This window comes from Leopardus geoffroyi, chromosome B3, assembly GCF_018350155.1.
Source record: "Leopardus geoffroyi isolate Oge1 chromosome B3, O.geoffroyi_Oge1_pat1.0, whole genome shotgun sequence".
Classification (NCBI taxonomy): domain Eukaryota; kingdom Metazoa; phylum Chordata; class Mammalia; order Carnivora; family Felidae; genus Leopardus; species Leopardus geoffroyi.
Genome location: NC_059337.1, coordinates 140,538,625 through 140,546,379, shown reverse-complemented (window position 1 = coordinate 140,546,379; position 7,755 = coordinate 140,538,625).

Below are 7,755 nucleotides of genomic sequence, written 5' to 3'. Positions count from 1 at the left end.
GGACTTCATCCTCTTACAGAAACTCTGCCTCTCTCCCCAGGCAGATGAGGCTGCCTCCTCGGGCCCCCACTCCCCTTGCTGTCGTGCCTCCATTCTAGCACTTTCCTGCCTGTGTCTTGCCTCGGACAGGGGCTCCCTGAGAGTGGGGAATATATTTGTTTCATCTCTGTGCTCCCAGCACTGGTTCTGAATAAACTAGAAGCAACTTTTCAGGGGTCTGTTACATTACACAGTAGAAATCTTTCTGGAAAGTTTGAGGGCATACATTTTTAAATTAAAATCTCTTATAAAATCTGTTTTAAATAGAACCAGAGAATCTAGTACTCAAAAAAAAAATCCTACTTCTTTTAATTTTTCCCTTCCCTTCCCTTCCCTTCCCTTCCCTTCCCTCGTCCTCCCCTCCCCTTCTCTCCCCTCCCCTCCCCTCCCCTTCCCTTCCCTTCCCTTCCCTCCCTTCCTTTCCCTTCCCTCCCCTCCTCTCCCCTTTCCTTCCTTTCCCTCCCTTCCTTTCCCTTCCCTTGTCCTCACCTCCCCTTCCCTTCCCTCCCCTCCCCTCACCTTCCCTTCCCTTCTCTCCCGCCTCTCTTCCCTTCCCTTCCCTTCTCCTCTCCTCCCCTCCCTTCCCTTCCCTTCCCTCCCCTTTCCCTTCCCTTCCCCTCTCCTCCCCTCCCCTCCTTTCCCTTCCTCTCCCGCCCCTTCCCTTCCCCTCTCCTCCACAACCCTCCCCACCCTGCCGTTCCCTTCCCTCCCCCCTCTCCTCTCCTCCCCTCCCTTCCCCTCCACACCCTGTCCTTCCCTTCCCTCCTCCCCTCCCCTCCCCTTCCCTTCTGCTCCCCTCCCCTCCCCTTCCCTTCCCCCTTCCCTTCCCTTCCCTTCCCCTCTCCTCCCCTCCCCTCCTTTCCCCTCCTTTCCTTTCCCCTTCCCTCCATTCCCCTCCCCTCCACACCCCTCCCCACCCTGCCCTTCCCTTCCCTCTCCCCTCTCCCCTCTCCTTCCTTCCCTTCCCCTCCCTTCCACACCCCTCCCCACCCTGTCCTTCCCTTCCCTCCTCCCTTCCCCTCCCCTTCCCTTGTCCTCCCTTCCCTTCCCTCCCCCTTTCCCTTCCCTTCCCCTCTCCTCTCCTCCCCTCTCCTCCCCTCCTCTCCCTTCCCCTCCACACCCCTCCCCACCCTGCCCTTCCCTTCCCTCACCCCTCTCCTCCCCTCCCCTCCCTTCCCCTCCACACCCCTCCCCACTCTGTCCTTCCCTTCCCTCCTCCCCTGCCCTTCCCTTCCCTCACCCCTCTCCTCCCCTCCCCTCCCTTCCCCTCCACACCCCTCCCCACTCTGTCCTACCCTCCCCTCCTCCCCTCCCCTCCCCTTCCCTCCTCCTTCTTCCCTTCTCTTTCCACCCAAATAATTCTTTCAGACCTTTTAAAAGATCTGGACTTGCAGATGCCATTTTCCAGAAAGGAGTAGACCCTGGAAGTAGATCCTTCAGCTGTGAGGGACTCAGCTCAGCTGGGGCCATCAAACTGAGGTGGCAGAAGAGAAAAATCCACATTTTACATCTGTCAGGAAGGTTGAAAGCAGGTCTTGCAGTCAGAGAATCCTCTGCAAATAGAAATCCAAATTGTAGCTTTTCAACCATTTCACGAATTCGAGAAGGAAAAGGACTTGCCCGGGTGCAGGGGGAAGAGGTCCTTCCTGTGACCCTCGGGCAGAAACCTCAGCCATCTTCCCCGCATTCCTTGTGGTTGGCTGCTTTAGCACTAACCCCATTCTTTAGGTACCTTTTTTCTTCCCAATCTCACTAGTTGTATGTATTCCCAAGTCTCCTCCGACCCAGGTTCCACCCTGACTTTGGTCCACACTTTGGTCCAAGGTCGTTGTGCTTAGAGGGCAGTGTTTACTCTCCGCGGCAGCCCTTCATGACCCAGCATCGTTTGCTCGCCACGTCTAAGGCTACACCTCAGCTCTTCCAAAGACTCAGACATCAACACCTTTGGCTCCATCCAGAAACCTGTCTTTAATGCCAGCCGTTCCAACCATTGCTGATCCCTGAAAGCAGCCCGTAGCTCTCCCACACCTCTGAGTCTTTGCATAAAGTCTTTCTTCTCTCCAGGATGTGTTTCTGCCGACAGGCACCTTGGAAATCCTGTATGTCTTCTAAAATCTTAACTATCTCTTTTACAGTGAAGGCTTCTCTCACCCAGTTAGGACTGACGACGACGATGGTGATGGTAACAACAGCAATAATAAGGACGGTAATGGCAAAGTGGACGTGCGCCCAGCGGGTGTTATGTGATGGGCTGGGTGGTAAGTACTTCGCACGCTTTGTCTAATACCACGTTGACAGCACGAAGGGGGGAGAAAAACAACCAAACACTTAAACTCAGAAAGATCTTGGGCCCAAAACTAAGCCCAAGGACAGATAGACAAAGTAGAGCGGACCTGGGTTTGGGACCCTGTTTCTGTCTGACCTAGGTCAGCTACAAAGGTGGCGTGTCTCCAGACTGACCTTGCCTAGCACGTCCTGTGGCACACAAGAGCTTACGGGAGAAGAGCACTTGAAACAGGGGCGCCTGGGTGGCGCAGTCGGTTGGGCGTCCGACTTCAGCCAGGTCACGATCTCGCGGTCCGGGAGTTCGAGCCCCGCCCGCGTCGGGCTCTGGGCTGATGGCTCGGAGCCTGGAGCCTGTTTCCGATTCTGTGTCTCCCTCTCTCTCTGCCCCTCCCCCGTTCATGCTCTGTCTCTCTCTGTCCCAAAAATAAATAAACGTTGAAATTGTCCCAGGTGTTCCTGGATAAAATGAACCATTACCCTTCTTCACAGTCAGTGACAGGCAGATCTACGCATCAGCAGATGGGAGGCTCGACCGAGCAAGTTTTTTTTTAAATCTGTTTTGGCAAAATAAAGTAAGGGTCTGATATCACGGAAGGATCAAGTTTACCTCTTGTTCTGCACCCCCGAGGTACTCTTATCCCCAAACACACCGATCCAAGAAAGAACAAAAGAATTCCTATCTCATTCGGGCAAGATCGATTCAAAACCTCTCACCCAACTTCTACCTAGGCCTGATCTGAATGTTTTCGATTCGGTTAAGAAACACCACAGGTTGCCTTTCTCTGACTCACTTAGTTCACTAGCCGGGCAGCCTCTGGATCCATCCATGTGGCTGTCAGAGGGGAGGGGTGTGGGGAGGGGTGAAATAGATAGAGGAGATGGAGTGAACACTTATCTTGATGAGATCTGAGCAAGGGATTGAATTGTTGAATCATTATGTGTACATCTGAAATTAATGTAACACTGTATGTTAATTATACTTCAATTAAAATATACAAAAAAAGAGAAACACAATGATTACTCACAGTTGGAATACAAGATTATGTCTTACCCATGGACTGTGAGAATACATAAATAAACATGACAATACAACGGTTAATCGGAAAGGAAGCATCCGGGCAGCACCCCCCCACCCCTGAAACTTTAGGAGGAGAGGTCGGGAGAGGGAAGGTCCCCATTCTGCATCAGTGACCCTGTAACTTTGTGGCATCTGGTTCCTCTTTTTGCCCCTGGGGGTCTCACATGGCTCTTCTGTAAGGGGCCAAACTAGCTTTGAGCTCTGTGTGGCTGATTTCTTTCACAGAATTGGCCTGTCTTTGGGGCATTGATAGCAGGTAGTTTTATTGTTTTTTGGTTAAAACTACCAGCAGGCCGTAGAAATCCAGCGAATGGGCAAACATCAACAGCTGGAGTGTCTATACATAGCTCAGAAATCCTGCCCTGTCTCTCAAATAAAGTGAAAATTTATTTCTCAAATGTTTATTTATTTATTGAGAGACAGAGAGAGGCACAGACAGAAAGAGTGGGGAAGGGGCAGAGAGGGAGGGAGAGAGAGAGAGAGAGAGAGAGAGAGAGAGAATCCCAAGCAGGTTCCACACTGTCAGCACAGAGCCCGATGTGGGGGTCGATTCCACGACTCTGAGATCATGACCTGAGCCGAAATCAAGAGTCGGATGCTTACCCTACTGAGCTACGCAGGTGCCCCTGAAAAATTATTTTTATGAAACATAATGAAAATGAACCCCAAACAGAAATATGTCCCTGAGAAAGGTGGAAAGCAGAACCTACTTACAATGCGACATTAATTGAAAAACAGCCAGATATAAAATTGTTTATTCAGTGTGATCTCAAATCTGTAACATAATATTTGCTGAAAGAATGAAGTACATCAAGATGTTAATAGTTTTTATCTCTGGGCGATGCAACCATGGATGATTTACATTTTCTTCTTTATTCAGTATTTTCCAAATTTTCTCCAATGAGAATGACTTCTCTTTTGTGTTTTTAAGTAGTGTCATGTATTAGTAACAACCTATAAATACATATCACTTATAATTAATACCCATTACTAGTAAATCATATCATAGCGATATATATTATATATAAATATACATATATGTATCCATTTTTTGCAAACAAACACACACACAGGTAACAGGACGTCACCTCACTGCGCATATTATCAGAAGTTCACTTGGGGGCGTCTGGGTGGCTCAGTCGGTTGAGCGTCCGACTTCGGCTCAGGTGATGATCTCACGGTTCGCGGGTTTGAGCCCTGCGTGGGGCTCTGTGCTGACAGCTCAGAGCCTGGAACCTGCTTCGAATCCTGTGTCCCCCTCTCTCTCTGCTCCTCCCCCACTCACGCTCTGTCTCTCTGTCTGTCTCAAAAAGAAACAAACATTCAAAAAAAACAAAAAAAAAGAAAGAAAGAAAAAGAAGTTCACCTGAAAACTGCTTTATGGAGCAGGCCAGCTTTTCCATGGAAAAACCCAAAGTAAAAGGCACAAAAAGAAAAGTGGGAAATCTACTGGTTCGCCATTCGTGGGAGGGGTACTGAGTGCCGCGTATGTTTCGGGGCCCCCGATACTCTCCTCGTCCTCACCCCCCACCCTCCCCAGGCTCGGTCCCGAGGGTTACCCACCCCCTGCCCCCGCCCTCAACACCAGGAGGTCACAGCAGTTGTGGGGGCTCTGAGGACGGGCATCCCAGTTTGCAACGGGAGCTTCTGGCTCACGGGGAGGCCGGAGGTTGTACTTCCTGATGGCAGTGACACCGAGCTCCTTGGGGACGTGGCCGTTCCCAGGTGATGTGCGCGTGGGTTGCGGAGTTGAGCCAGGACAGCGACTCAAGCCTCTTCGCAAGTGTTGGAAGAGCCGAGGCAGCATCGGCCACGGCCTTGCAGAGAGCCTTTCTCGCTGTTTGTTCTCTCTCCCAAGCGCGGTTGCGTGGGCTCTGGAAGTTACCACAGCAGCCCGATAGCCTCCGATTAATTTTTTGCCAATGGTTCCGTGAGCTGACCACCCAGGAGGAGGTCAGTGTCCTCGCCTGCTTCCTTCGGGCCCCTGAGTCAGGCCTTCCGCTCCGAGGAGCTCCTCTAGTGCCTGTAGCCCTCTCCCAGCCTGTGAAGACCCGTGTCAGGGGGAGACAGGAAACCTCCAGTCCATCACTTACATTCTGGCTGGGTCGCGCGGGAGGCCAGGGTTCCCCCACTGGGCTGGCTCCCGGGAACCAGGGACGGGGGGAGGGGGGGGGACTCTGGAAGCGGTCAGCTTGGACGGAAACACCCAGAGAGCACTGGAGTGCGAGTCCCAGCACCCCACCGCCCACCCATTCGCCTAGAACACTCCGGGCGGAGCCTCGGCAGCGCATGACCGCACCAGGCCCCACGCGGCTGAGTGGCTCTGGGAGCCTCTGTGACACAATCCTGGTTTGAGCTTCACTTTCCCTGCCTGGTTCCTATTAACGCTGTGGGTTTCCAGGCCTTACTGGCAGAGCTCTGGCTGCAGAGGGGGGCCGCCAACCAGGCTGCAAGCTAATGAGAGCTAACAGAGTCACCCTTTCTGGCCTGGACACCGGCTTAATCACAGACGTCTCAAAAGGAAACAAACAAAAGCAAAACCAGAAACCTTGGACGGCTGGAGGCTGGACATATGCTCCTTTATTCGGGGACAGAAGCCAGGCAGATTGAAAGTCCTCTGTGTTGGTAAACTTTGGCCTCCTTAGTTTTCTGCTGCTAATGTCTCGTTCAGTGGAGCCCTTTGACTCAAAGGCCTTTCTTGCCTCTGGCATCTTTGGAAGATTCCAGAACCTGCCCTAAAAGTGATGAGATGCACACCTTGAGGTGTGGGAGGGAGGGGAGTCTGGGAGGTCACTGTCCCCCATCACGGGGCAGGATGTAGAGTAGGGAATCTCCTGAAATTCCGGCCAGGGAGAAGCTGGCTGGGCACCCTTGAGGTCCGTGGCCAGAAGAGCCTGGGGCCATCTCGGCTGGAAGAAGAGACACCTGCCATCCATCCCTCAAGCCTTGTAGCTCCTTCTCCAGGACTTGACGTTCTCTTATAAGCTCACCTTGTCTTAGGCCCCCTCCAGCATCTCCGGGGGCCAAAGCGTTGGGAGAGAAGGAAGGAGAAGGTCTGAAGATGAGGGGCTTATGCAATGTTGTCACTTTGCCACTTTGTCCAGTCACCTGAGTTCATGGTTACCCTACTCACCCACCATGGAGTCCGCAGCATCCAGTGGCCTGGCTCTTTCGCTTCGATCACTTTGTGAGGGGCCCTCGGTGGGGAGGAGGGTCTGAGCCATAGCCGTTTGAGCGATTATACTCCACTTCATTATCTAATCCATTCATTTAGCTCTCTATTCCTTTCTTTTAACGTTTCTTTATTATTTTTCCGAGCAGAGAGAGACAGAGTGTGAGCGGGGGAACAGAGACAGAGAGAGAGAGAGGGAGACACAGAATCCGAAGCAGGTTCCAGGCTCCGAGCTGTCAGCGCAGAGACCCACGTGGGGCTCAAACTCACCAACCGTGAGATCGTGACCTGAGCCGATGTCGGCCATTCAACCGACTGAGCCACCCGGCTGCCCCTGTTTATCTAGTTTATGCAAAAACGTTTACATGACGTCTATTACATTTTTAGGAACTGTGTGTGTTTGTTGTGCACTGGTAACCAAATTGTCGTCCTAAACGAGACATATTCTGCCAACTCACGGTAAACATAGCCCAGCTTTCAAAAATTCAATTTAGGGTGCTAAGGAACAAAAGGAAGAAAGCCCTAACCCTGTGTTGAGGTTCAGGGATGATTTCCAGAAGTGGTGTCGGAACCGATTTTGAAGGATGAGTTGGAGTTTTCCAGGTGAAAAATGACAGGACGGTGCTCGTGGTCAAAGAGATGGCGTGTGCAAAGGCCCTGTGGGATAGACCAAATGGCGTACGTGCAGAACTTGCCTGGGGCCTGAGGCGCTCTCGTGGAGATGGGGTTGTTAACGAAGGCAGAAGCCTGGTTGTGATCGGCCCTCGAAGTTATGCCAAGGAGTTGGCCCTCTCTCCTGCAGAAAGGAGAGTCCTGGTAAGTCGAACAAGGATGACAACTGGCTTAGATGCGTGGCTTACGATTTTCCCCTCGGTAAGGTCGTTCCGGAGGCCACTGCCAGAGTCCCAGTGCTGAGTGATGGAGTGCACTCGGGAGACACGGAAGAATGAACACCAGTGACACGTGGACTCAGGGACTGCGGTCCAGCAGAGGTACGGGAGGCCGGGCTTTCCAAGACGCCTCCCCGTCCTGAACGCCGGAGCGGGTGGTGACACCTTCCCCGGGTGGTGGACGGCCAGGCATCCGGGGCACATGCCCAGCCAAGTGTGGGTTTGCTTTGCGCGGGGACGCTGCTCTCCCCCTCACCCACCCTGCCCCGAGCTGCGGCTGTCACTCACTC